The sequence below is a fragment of the Amblyomma americanum genome, chromosome 1, assembly GCF_052857255.1.
Source record: "Amblyomma americanum isolate KBUSLIRL-KWMA chromosome 1, ASM5285725v1, whole genome shotgun sequence".
NCBI classification, from domain to species: Eukaryota; Metazoa; Arthropoda; class Arachnida; order Ixodida; family Ixodidae; genus Amblyomma; species Amblyomma americanum.
Window position 1 is genome coordinate 339,832,232 of NC_135497.1, and position 13,689 is coordinate 339,845,920.

Below are 13,689 nucleotides of genomic sequence, written 5' to 3' on the forward strand. Positions count from 1 at the left end.
CATGATTGCGTGCAGTCCGATAAACTATATAGCTTATTAAATTTGATAATCTAGCATCGATTTACTGCGCACAGAATGTCGTTTTAGGTAAGCAATTTCTTGATGTTCTGCGAATGTTTATTGAACGGGATATCCTTTGACAGCCAAATTTATACATACAGTCAGAAAGTCAATATCACATCAGGTTTGAATAACGTTAGATGATTTTCAAAACTTTAATTAAATTCCTCAAGGACAAGTAACTTCCTGGACAACAGCAAGAAATAAGGTAAAGAAGGTGAGAAAGAAGCGAACTGGTGCAGCTCTGCGAATTGTTCTCGAGCTGACTCGAGCTGAATCACTCGAGCTGACCAGACAGGCGGTGCTGTGAACCTACCGTGGCGCTGGGAAAATAGGTTAGTACCGCTTTGCGCCGAGGCTAACGCCCACCACTTCGACTCTTGGGTTGTGATAACAACCAGGTCCAACATCGTGGTTCCAGGAACCATAATCAAGGCGGCAGCAACCGGGTGCAGGCAAGACCGAGTTCTGTGCTTATTGGAGCCTAGCAGGTCTGGCGCAACCACAAGAGACCCGCCGTGAAGAAAATGCTGTGGCCCTTGCGGCATCATCTTAGCAGCATCTACATGCAGACCTCTTGTTCGCGTTAACCACTAGGTGAACTTGCAATTCTTCTAGAGGAAGTTGCGCTTCTTACAAGCAGTCGGAAGTGTGCCCAGAGCACTTTCCTGAGCTAGAAAGGCACTCACCTTGCTTACCGAGTGACATAAGTATAATAGATGGTTCTGTCTTGGTTGCCAGCAATTTATATTGACTTTTCATACTCTCACATTGTGTTCAGGCTTTTAGCGATCCCGTTTTGCCGCTGTCGTGTCTTGCTGTCTGCCATCTACCGTCCAGAACAAGAGAAATTTGTTTCTGATTGTGTGCATGCCGGTCAATGGCGACAGTGATCAGGTGCTGTCAGCGCGTACAGTTAAAACAATGATCATATAGAGAGGAACACGGGGGAACGATAGTCGGTCGAGCATTTCACTGTATGCGAGCTGTCCACACCATGGTGAAGGCTGCGCATGAGAGGCACAGACGAAGTTTTTATGTCGCTTCTAATTCACAAATTATTTACAAGAAGGAAGGCTGTGGGGCGCGTTGTCTCTTGAACCTAAAGGAGAGAAATAAAGATAAAACAATATCTGTCACAGAGATGCATTTCGAGTCAAACTGAGGATGCATCGTTGAGAACATATCGCAACGCATCTTTGTCCAGCACGCTTTTGCGCCTGATTCTATTTCTCACATTCAAATCACCAACCTGAAACCCGAAGCCTCCTTACACTCACGCAACACACTCAGTATTTTTACAGATGGTGTTAAAATAGCAAAATAAAACAATGATAATAAAATTCAAATTTGAAAACTTCGTCTGCGCTATGCAAATTTGGTGAGTAAATATTTACGTGTAGCTCATTATGCATCTAATGTGGGAGACGTAGTATTTCGCACATGAGGTACAGTAAAGCTACTCCTAAGGACCAGGACTCGACTCCGCGTCAGATTACATGCGACAGAACTCTTCACTTATAGAATAACCGTCGCGTTAGTTCTGTCGTGCCTGAGCTGCACGAGAACTCCCAGAGCAGCGTGTAGGGTATCACTTTGTTGCGTGCAATTCTGCCGAGGTTTGTCGAATCTAAGGAGACGAGTGCGCTTGTATGATCTTGAGGCTCCGGTTAAGGGTCATGATGGATTTCCTGATAACTAGTGCTCAGTCCATTTCACACAGAGCTCTAGCAATGCAAACCTTAGGACTAGTTGGTGCAGATTGATATAATTTTGTTAGAAAACAGCGCAAACTGGACGAAGCACGAGAGAAAAATTTACAGCGTGGTCATGAAGCTTGACGTGATAAAGCAGTCACTAGAGGCGTCACAGACACGATATTTTTCTACAGTGAAGATCTGCGAATATGGGTGGCGCTTATGGAAGGTGGAGGCGGGGAAGGCTTGAGGGTGGCGGTTGAGTAAGGGGGGAGGGGAGCTGTGTTATCTTGGGAGGTGAGGTGGAGAGGTGGCTGGTTCCTCTGGTGGGCAACAAGATTTCAAATTGCGTCTTCGAAATCCATTTTGCCTTCCTTTTTTTCATTTTCTGTCGAGTGGACTTCTATTGGGTCATGGCAATGTGCAAAGTGGAGGTAGGTGACTTCTTTGTGAGTGGCACTTCACGAGGGTGAAGGCTTCATGCATCAATGCTTCGAACAGACAACGCTTGCCGTTGTCGCGAAGTGCCTCTGTTACTTCTATCGCACTAAATGGAAGGGCACGCGCACTTTGTTTACTTCCTATTCCTTCTTTCCTGCAGTCTGGGCCTCTTCCATTCGCCAGAAGCACCGCTCACCACCCACAACCCCACTGCACATCATCGGTGAGCGCCTGCACACCTTCGACCCACGCCACTGCCTGCCACCTTCAAGTTCCAGACGCGCCATCCACCAGGAACTCACTAAACTCTTTCCTCCGCATTTTCCACGAGGCCTCCACACTATAGAAGCCCATGCAGCAGCAGAACGAAACACCGTCCGCAAAATCGAATTGATAGACGCTGTGGGAAAGCCATTTTTCTTCCAGATGCACTGCCTCCTCTTCCCCACTTCCATTTTCCACAAGTTCCACCCACCTGCACCCACCTTCACCCTAAGTTTATCGCGTGAGTGAAGCCTCGGCTTAGACTAAAAGAATCTTAGTAAACATTGAAGGTATATCCAAATGCTATTGCAGCTTTCTCACATCAGGTTTCATTATCATGTAGTCATGTTTCAAACATTTGTTTAGCTAGACGCACTCTTCAACATTGTTCTTCCATGATACGTTTAAAGAGACCTCGCGGCAGAATTCTGAGCATTTTAAGATTATTGGGGACCTAATAAAAAATATCTTGAGTGAGCGGCATCTGGTTGGCGTTGATAAAAATGTCATCTGCCCTCTTTCCGAACACCAATTCTTCACCTAATGTTCATTCAGTCGGATCGCTGGCTAAATATTTCACCACAACACTGCTATTTACCTGAAAATACATATATATTAAGATATACCGGCACGTTTGGTTTATTTTTGACTCGACTGTGAAGAGGAATACCCTAACATCAGTAGAAGCTCAAGGTGGCGATTAATTTTACAGAGCGCCACTGTACGCAGCCCGTGACATGTTTCAGGGCAGCTATTGGAAGATGTTTAGATCCATCATATGGCATCACCTTTGCGGTCTATTAGGTCACGTGCTTAAAAAGTGGGAGTTGGCCCGTGCAGGCTACCGACATTAGCAGCAGCCGGAACGTGGGCTCATCCGACAGCCCACAGTACCACGCCCCGTCGCCGCTGAATTTGCGCAGCGGAGTTGTCCCACCCAGTGAGGGACGGAAGCGCGACGAGAAGCCCACCGATGATGATATCCTCCTGTAAGGTGCCGCGACGGCAGCACGAGGCGGACGCGGACGACATGCGGCTGCTGCTAAGAGAAAAAAAGTATTGATCACTATTAATGTCGACAAAAAAACCAACAAAAGCCTGCCAGGCTCTGCTACCCATCTAATGAAGGGGACTAGCACAGCAAGGCCATCGATTAGGTCGCGTTAAATTCGCTGTATTTGAGCTTGGTACCTGCGCTGCTGGAAACGAAATCATTTATTCAAGTAAGTCAACTTAACGTTCATGGTAACCACCATCATAATCACCATCACCACCCTATTTGTGTCATCGGAAGATCAAGGGCTTTTCCAGATGATGTCACCCATCCCTAGCTATATACCGGCTGGCAGGCTGCAGCGTCGCAAATTGTGCAGCGTCGACTCTATATGCCAACTGACAACCTCGTCCTTCCTTTAGTACTCATTCTGCTGCACTGACAAACCACTGGTTATGAATGCTGCGGTTATGGAGGGCGGCGAATTACATCCCTTGCCCGTGACAATTTCCACTTAGGAACTCAAAGGTGCCGTCTTCGAGAACTTGGGATCGCAGTGCAGTGGCGTCCATGGTCAAAAAGTAAACGGAAAGAAATATCTTTGAGGGGACACTAAATCTCCGCTTCAAGGGTATGTCGAGATAGTGTAATTGTTAAATTCCCTTATATGAAGAAAATCTTTCTTAGCTTTTCATTCAGATATTCTTGAAAGTCATCATACTCCTTCTGGAGCAGTGGTGGTGCGTTTAATCGATGCCCCACTGCCCTAGCTGCGATGGCCGGTGCTCACTGCAGTATACCTTGTCCTGCCCAGAATTCTCGTCCCGGGGTTGTGATCATGCTCGGTTCAGAGGTTGTGATCATGCTGCGATTTTCTCTCACGACACCCACTCCCACTACGTCGTGGCAAGATTTTCTGGAGAACGCCGAATTTAATGATATCACGCTAGAAATCGTTGGAGCTAACAATGTTTGAAATTCGAGGCAACTCTTTCGCCTTCAAGTTTTCGCATCTGAAAAATTTATGTGAGAAACTACGAGAGGTACGTCGGAGCAACCTGTGCAGGATGATTGTACCGCAAGGTCGACATTGTGTACGTGATTTTGTTCAATAATTAAATGGTTATAGAACTAGAATAATTATTGAACTTTTTTGAAGCGACTCAGGCTATAGCGAACGCTGTGGTAAAGGGTGCGGAATTTTAGACTAACTAGGGTTCTCTAACGTGCATTGACAACGCACAGTACACGGGCCTGTCGAATTTTTCTCCATCGAAACTAAACAACCGCGGCGCGGATCAAACCAGCATCTTTCAGGCCAGTAGACGAGCGCCATAACCACTGAGCCACCGTGGCGGCTTTAATCGCATAGTGGTTCTAAATATCAGACGTCAAAAATGCGCATCTCAGAGCTTTTTAGGTTGGCTTTCTCGCATTGTGGTATTTCTAAAATTGCATCTCTGTGTGTGACATTGTCGACAAAACGATGTTAGCATCTTGTACATCAACAAGTGCACGAATTTCGTCTATATTCTATAATAAATGCAAGGGACGCAATATTATAAATAATGAATTAGCGAAAGTCAACTGAAGAAGCTTTCAGATGCATATATTTAAAGTTAGATAATTTTAACCACATTCACGAAGAAAAAATTTAAATCAGGGCTCACATTTCACGTTGAGGGCATTCAATTGCGCAGTATAACCGTGCCCCATAGTTCATTAGATACCTGAAGGTATTTGTGCAATTATGGATTCAAATAAGGTACATAATTTCTGCCTTCCTGTACAATCTACTTCCACAGAGGCATCGATGTATCTCTCTCAGTATGTAAAAAAATATTCGGACGTTAACCAAATCACCTTTTACGCTGAGTTTTTCAGGGGTCCCGAACACCTGTGCGACGGCTGACTCACCAAGCCTGGCAATGCGCTCCGTGCTGCAAAGAGGTGTCATCGTCCTGCTAGCCGTACTCCGGCTATAAAGGCAGCAAGCGTTTGGCGGATTACAGGGTCCGTGAAGGCCAAGTACGACGAACATTTCTGCTACGCTTCTCAGACTTTCTAAGAGCCAATGGGCTCAGTTCCACAGCACATTTTTTTTCCTAAATAATAGTAGTTGCCATGGGTCCTCCCTAATCTCCAACATTTCTTCAACAGGCTAACAGTAAATGCAACGATCATCTAAACAGGGGTACCCGCTTTCTTGAAGCATTGTAGTCGAAGAAAAACGCTAGTTACCTCAGTGGGAAATACATGCAAGCGAGCTTGTGGATGAAGGTTAAGTCTTTCCGCGTTAAAGCCCACAGTGCCAAGAATTTCTTGAAAGGAATGGAATTAATTTAATGCGTTTCATCAGGTGAGGTGCTTCCCAAATTTCTTTGCAGTGCAAAATCTTCAAAAAAACGTACGCGTCACTGTGTATTAGTCATTGCAATCACTCACTCGGCTTCCGCACCCTCCGGCGGCCGCTGCGTGCAATTGGGTGATCGTTGGCTGCCGTGGAGGATGACCGCGATTCTTTGCGCAAGGCCTTGCCCACGAATTCTTCTGAAATATGTCACCGCAATCGGCGTCTGCAGCTCGCATCAGTTCCTCTTTGAAGTGCGCGAACTGCGCCTCGAGGACCAACTGCTCGCGAAGGTACCGGACTATGACGGCGGTAGCCACAGAGTCACCTGCGCAGGCTAATATATTCCCGATGCTTTTTTTCCGGGCTCCTTCATGCCTGAAGAAGCGTGCACATATTTCTCACTGTCGTGAGGCGGTCCAGGTGCTTAGCGTAGCGCACAAAATGTTTCAAATGCAGGTTGCACAGAAGCAATATGCCTTATACTGCAGTAGGTAGGTCAAAATGCAATGCATTCCAGCTCTTTAGTCTCATATTGCTAACGACCCTCATTGCACGGAAAATCCACGATGAGAAATGCTGCAGCAGTAACATAATAATGTTCATGCATAGAGGGAACAGATTAATAAGAAAACAGCTGTACCACTATAATCGTCAATGGGCCAACGTGAGTTGTGAGTGAGTTAAGAGTTGTGATTAAATGCGTGGTGCTCTAACGCAAGTAGGATTATGTTTGCTGTAATCTGTCTGAAAGCCTTGAAAGGTATTCACTTCGTATAAAATTATTTCCATTATATGATTCAGAATTACGCAGTTGGGGCAGTCTTAAAATCAGTACATTTGAACCCTGGCCGCTAGCAATGCAAACGGCACTCGACATCAGTGGTATTGCGTTTCTGCACCTCCGCTCAGCTAACACACATGCTACCAGTGTCGTCAGGAAAAGTAACGGCTTCACACGGCTATGATTCAATGAGTCTGAAGCTACTACTTTAATTCTTACTGTACGTTCCGGTTAACAAGTGGAATCCAAAAACAACTGTACTTTTGGCACAAGTTAGCATATATAGCTAACTTCACATAACAAGAGAATTGGTCATTTTCAATCAGACCCGGGTGGAGATAAAACACAGTGCTAGGGCCGTTAGTGCCATGTCACTGCATAATTCATTGCAGCGTTTGTGTTAGCAGCATTTTAAACAAGGACCTGTAGATGCAAAGCGGCGCTTACCTCTCGTGTCCTTCCCGAAGAGGGCGCGCCAGACGAGAAAGGAGATCGAAGGCCGCAGGTCGGCGATGCAAGCCGCGTTCCGGTTGAAAATCCAGGCGCACGCATGCCTGGAGAAACGCATGGCGCCCCGCTGAGCTCAGCCGATGTCCTGCGCAAAAGGAGGCGTAAAGAACATTGCTCTCTCACCATGGCTTCCCATTGCGAAAAACAGCTTCGCCTACGTGTGGTCGGTGCGTAAACCATTTATACCTTGCGCTGGGTTTTGACCGCAGACACGAAGGCTCTGGAGTGGTCCAGGCACTTCACCGCGCTGTGCACGTTAAGCTGAGTAAGACTTATTGCCGAATTCGCAAAGGGGGCCTTCAAATCCACTTCTAACCGGACCTCGAGTAAGGACCGGTTGAGAGAACGTTCTAGGCGAGCATCTAGCACCAATGTTAGGGCTGCGCGTGTGCTGTCTTCTTTTTCAGTCTACAATTTTTCTCATGAAATCTGAAAACACACAAGAGTTCCCAACGAAACCAAATTCTGTATAACAGAGAATGTCTCAGGAGACTTAGATATTAATGCACATACATGTGATGTGAGAGTGGAAGATTTTGTGGCTGCGGAAAAAATCATTTCTTGCTCCGTCACGTCCAGCGCCTAAGCGGAAACGGCTGGCTTTAGACTAAATTCTCTTGTGGAAACAATTCTCTTGTGGAAACAAATTCTCTTGTGGAAACAAGAAACCTTTACTTTTTTCAACTTTCTGCCCACAAGTTTAAGCTCCCTCTTTTAATAAGACTCTTTGCTTACATCAAATTGTTTTTCGGCAGTTTTAATTCCGGTTGGAAAAGAAGGAAAAAGAGGAGACATCCCACAGCACTTCGATCCTTCTGTGTCGATATGTGCGACTAGAAGAATCGTGGAAAAATTCAACAGTGCCCTCGGGTACTGTCACCCGTGTAGGCCCCGCTGCATCATCCTATCGACACATAAATTGCATTCGCGGGAGAGCTGTTCCACCTTTACAGACGTCCCCTCTGGCTTTGGCCCACCTGGGAAGCATCCTGTTTGGCGAGCATACGAACCTCGGTTGCAATATGCGAAGTCTTAGCTTTACAAGAGAATGCGCAGCTTAATACCATTGATAAGCTGGTGCAGCAGCGCCGCGAAGCGCGCAGCCTTAAGACCAGTCTATCGCACTCCAAGCATGCGCTGAGGACTTATGCAACGTCACACTCCATTCTTCAGCCGCCAACGCAAGTTCTTCCCCCATGAAAGTTTCTACAGCTCAGCGACAACAAGCCAACAAATAATGGCCGCCACACATCTGCTAATTCGGCACCATTGCTTCGCCAGAAATTTTAGGAACAAGATAGTTGGCTGATCGATCCATTGTTGTCTACGTATACGCAAGCATACAAGACTGCAAAGCAACAACAGCTATTTACTGTCCGTGCAGACCTGCTCTGAATAAAACCTCTTGGTTTCAGCTTACGGAACCGTCTTCGTTCTTTTGTGCTGTTCTCGTTGCAGTTCAAGAAGCCCTCTGCTCCTTGGCCGACATAACTATGCTCCCTGCGGCACGCGTTGTCATCCGCACTGACGCCCTTCAAGTTGTCCGGTTGCTACGACGTGTTAGCCGCTGGCCAACGATATGTCAGCGTCGCGTTAATTTGTAATAGTCAAAGTCACGCGCCCAGCATAACATTCGCGTGAAATACGGTTTGCGTCAGAAGCTATATCGGTTGTGAAGTGAGCATCCGCCTCCTATGCGGGACGTGCAGGGTTGGCTACCCACTGCCACTGGGTACTTTCGTTTTCCTTTAGGCGCAAGCTTTGCTCCCGCCAGATGCTCCATTCCTCTGGGGTGAAATGCCTGGAAAATGGGTCATTAATAGGGGTGTGGAAATAACCAAAATTTTCAAAAAGAGAATCAAAATTTTTTTTCGATTCGCTGAACAAAAAAAATAGTTCACGTTCAAAATTTTAGGAAACGAATCGAATCTGTTTTCGGATAGTGTTTTTAAATAATTGGCAGAGAGTTTGAATAGGGCCCGCCATGGATTTTTTTTTTCAAAGACTATTTAAAAACCTGGAGGCCATTCTGTCAATCGGTCAGTGCGGGAAGCAGGGTTCAGCGCAGCGATGCGGTCCATTGATCTGGTGGCGTTCTTGATGCCCATACATACGGCCTTCAAGATAGGCGACGCAAGATTGTCGGAGATGTTATGCAAACCTTGCCCTAATGCCCCATATTGAAGACCCTCCCCCATACCCTCGTCCCTCTCATTAAAATTGGCGCTTTTTGTTGACACTTGTCATTGCTAGCAAGAGTAACTTTCCCATTCCTTAGGCACAACGGTCACAAATTTAATGCACCGACTTCGTGTTACACGCGCCTTCGTGATAAGCATTGCTTTTGTAGCGATATCTACACTATGTCACCTCTTCGACCCTTCAGCGTAGCAGCACTTGAGCTCCGTGGCGGCGTCGTTGGCCACGTTACTATTGGTCACGTGGGTTGATCACGTGGTTCGGCCGCTGGTCACGTGGTGCGGAGCAGTTTCTGAAAAGCCAGTGGCGCGCAACAGCTCCAACAAACATCTGTGCACCATGTCAAGTGGGACGAAGATGAAAAAGGAACGCCCAGCCAAACGGAGCGGCGAAAGGCTGACTTTTCATTTCGACTGAGCTAGTTCCACTCGGCCAGATGTAGCTATCACGTCACTCCAGGCTAAATCAGAGCTAAAGCACAGCCATTTTTAATAGATAGCTTATAGCTGAATGTGGAGATCGGAGGATAGCGGTGCACATGCGCAGGACAACACGAGAGTCGTTATTTATCTGCGCATGGGCACTAGCGCTCCACTATTCCCCTATCCCTCTACTCCATACAATCTCCCTATGCGAAAACACCCTAATGACGTAAGTGACGCCGCTAACGCTTCGCTGCTTCGCGCGAATATTCGGACTGTACGGACTGTAAGTATATTTACACAAGTAGCAAACGATCGTACGGATATTCGATTCATATTGATTTCAGCAGGAAAGCTAGCCTATTTGTATTCGATTCGGTTCAGGAAGAGCACCTGGGCTAAGAAAAGAAATGCGGCGCGCTTACGCGCCGCGTTCGCATTGTTTATTCGTGATTGTACTCTCCGCGCACTCCTAGTAATCCCAACTGCTGCAGACAAAATACCAAATAGCCGAGGCGCTGCTGTTCACTCTCCCTTGGTGGAAAGAAGAAAGTCGAGTGGCGTAAGTACACGTACTTGCTTCGGCCCTGCTACCCTTTCGAGGTTGCTTGAATTCCTCTTCGGGCAAAGTATTCCAGCCTCTGTAGGTTTCGCCCGCAGTGCACCGGATCTGCTATGTTAATGACATTTTTAGTGAAGATGAAGGAAATCAAAGGCAGCCCTTGACAAAAAGGTGACATTAAAATAGGCATTCAAGCTTCCTTCGACGTCTTGTGGACGTCCAAGAGAGTTTCAACCAACAAACACAAAACCTTCTTAACATATCCAAAAAATTACGCATTGGGACATATGAAATATCTAGAGGAGGTGCTCATTTTTTCCGAACGAATCCAAAGAACGTCCCCACTACAAGCAGCGTCCAAAAAGTTCGTCGCAGGGAAAGCTCCAAGATGTTAATTTTCGATTTCTCGGCTCTAGTTGAATAAAATTTTCCCCCTCTTTCACGCAAAACTTCAAGCATCTGAGAGCACATATGGGCCAAGTTTCAGGTACAGTACTTGCGTTACAGGTGGTGCAATAAATCTGTCCAATCGTGTGAATGCGTCATGGTTCGGTCGTCTTGCACTTACCTGTTTACAAGAAATGACCTCTCAATTTACATACAAAGAATATATGAATTCAAAATGAAGCCCGATACTGCCTATATAACAGCAAATAGCAGCATCATAAAGTTGCTATTTCAGTTTACAAGCTGTGCTCTTTTCATTTAAATCAATACAAATATTGGATGTATATGTAAGCACCATTTAATACACAATGTACGTAGCACCACCGCATTAGCATTTAATGATGGCCACTTTTTTGTCTGCCTCTGAGAAATATGAAAAATGAAGTAAGAAATGCATAATACAAGCTGAAAGTTGATACGCATTCACCAAATATTCTAAAGGCTACAAAAGCATATATGCACACGTAAAAGCAAACACATCTAAAAGAGACACTTGGGTGCCGAAAGAAAAGACTAGATGAGCGTACGCTGCAAATATCCGCTTTCAGGTCACGAATATTTTAAAGGTTAAAGCCTCCGGCTCGCTCAGGGAGTCGTGCGAGCTTCGAAGCAAGCTTCAGTGACGTGTTATCAAAGGAGAAATCTACTACGCAAAACTACGCTAATCTTAAAAAAATGCCTAAGCCAACATACCTTGACGACGGTGCCTAAAGAAGTCCATAGATGAAACAGATGGCTGCAACAGCTGTAACCATTAATTCAACGCTGCCTTCTGTCCGCTTTTTCACAGCACAGCAAACGCATAAACATGCGCGTTGCTCCCTCGTAACGATCGCGTGATCCTGTGAGTTTCATTTTGTTTTGAAAAGTGGGAAGATAATTCTTTTTAGAGCCAGACATGTTGAGAGGGCTTTATTTGGGAAAATAAACAGTTCCTCCCCACATAAGCGCGGCTGACACAGTGCAAAACCGCCCTGACCCCACTCCGCGATTGCATTCGCTACCGAGCACACGCCGACCACGTAGCCTTGATCTGCGCGAACAAACGAACGGCACACTGGCTGACTTAAACAGGATTTATTCTTAAAACAGCATTACGCCCTCTAGCAACAAAATACGCTAAGGAATCGAGATCGTCCGACTCACCAGCAAAGTTACGAATGAATGTTCGCCCACACTAGGACAAGGGATACTCCGAAGCCAGACGGCACTAGATGAGGGAGCAAAACTCCATGTCACATCCTCGCCCCGCTGGCGAAAAGCGGAGCCGCGGAGACACGTACGCTCGCGCCGACGATCATAGCCAACGAGCCTGCTGTACCCGCGCGCGCGCGCCGCAAGCAGTCTCTCCAGTTGCGATGCCAGCGCCCTCTCTGGTTGGTTAACTTACGCAGGGAGAGTCATATGGCGCGCCCCGCATCGAGGAGAAGCTGTTGCAGCAGGGTACATCGCGTGAAAGCCAAGAAACGGGACAGCAGGGCAGTCCCCACAATAAACAAAAAATTATCTCGGGTTTAGCTCTAGTTAACCCTTGTTTAATTTTCAAAAGCTTCGTTTGCTCGCCACTTCGTCTACCCAGCGTCTCATTCCGACGCTCTAGAGAACTCAAACTGGTCACTTCTACAGTTGAGTTACTCCGGAACATGGCATGACTTCAAGCCGCAACTTCGTTACGACGCTTCTCGAGTCGTGCGGCGCGTTCTTCTGCCGTCAGTAAAGCGGGTCGCCTCTTCCTCGCTTCGTTCTGTCGCTGCTGTGTCTCTTTCGCGCTGTATATACCGACTACAATACCCTGAGGCGAAGCGCATCTATATATATATATATATATATATATATATATATATATATATATATATATATATATATCGCCCGCGAGACGACACCTCCTCGCCCCATCTCCAGCGGAGCACATCTGGTGGAGCGAGCGGCGACGGCAGCGGCATCCACGCGGCGCCATCTGTTGAAGCGCGGCTGCGGCTTTGCTAGGCAATGGCGGTTCAAGATCGTTCGTCGGACACGGCATACGGCATTGGGCTGAAGTGCGCGACGACCCGAATTGGCGCGCTGGCTGGCGTAGTATAGCTTTCGCTTTAAAAGGGTGAGGAATATCTGAGAAGTACTTGTATTTGGTCGTGTTGGTTCATATCTTTTCAGGAGGACACAGGGGCGCTACAAAAACACACGGACATAGAAGTAGACAGGGACGAGCGCTTACTATCAACAGGCTTTATTTGACGTAGACCGTTAATATACTTTCGCCTACCCAAGCGCCACTGTGCGAATCACAAGCACGTGGGTAACAGAAAACACCAAAAGAAATCGAAAGGTAGGCGATTACAGAAATCTATCTAAGAAAACCGTTTCAGAGCGGCGAATCATTACAGACGAATCACTGATGCAGTTATCTCCTTTTTTTCTGATGTAATAGGCTTCCACCAGTTCCCGTTCAATCTGATCGCGGCTTCTCAACAATACTCTACAGTCCGATAATCAGGGAAAACAGGTGACCTTAGTCTTCTTGGTGCATTCTTGGCAATGGTCCGGGAGATGGGAGCCTGTCTTCTTTAAAGATTTTTTGTGCTCCAGAAGGCGCTGGTTGAGGCAGCGTCCAGTTTGCCCAACGTAAACCTTCCCGCAAGTGAGCGGGAACTCATACTCAACTTCTTTTTTGCAGGTTACGTGGGGCTTACGGTGTTTTACGCCACACTCTTGCCGTTTTTCCTTTCTTCTTATGCGTGCGCACAGACCGGACAACTTTCTTGGAGCAGAAAAAACAACTTCTACTCCGTACTTCTTGGCCACCTTCTTGATGTTGTGGGAAGTTCTGTGTACGTATGGTACCACCTCCGGCCTTGAACACTTCGTTGGGTCTTTCGCGTTGCTCTGCTTGCTGCCCTTCAATTTTTTGACCAAGGACTGCGTCACAGCAAGAATGAGGGAATCAGGGAAGCCTGCCTTT

At 46.7% G+C, this 13,689-nt stretch overlaps 1 long non-coding RNA gene across 3 annotated transcripts; it reads right to left on the reverse strand.

Annotated features, from left to right (window-relative positions):
• Window positions 1-5,907: 5,907 nt before the first annotated feature.
• Window positions 5,908-12,024, reverse strand: LOC144099572 (uncharacterized). Of its 3 annotated transcripts, XR_013307433.1 has the most exons (5): window positions 11,877-12,024; window positions 11,424-11,475; window positions 10,298-10,391; window positions 7,038-7,185; window positions 5,908-6,143 (listed from the first exon to the last, which is right to left on the reverse strand). It is a non-coding gene; the product is annotated as an uncharacterized LOC144099572 (long non-coding RNA). The 3 variants fall into 3 exon arrangements; XR_013307440.1 differs by lacking the exon at window positions 11,424-11,475; XR_013307438.1 differs by lacking the exon at window positions 11,424-11,475 and having other exon boundaries at window positions 10,298-10,394.
• Between the last annotated feature and the right edge of the window lie 1,665 nt (window positions 12,025-13,689).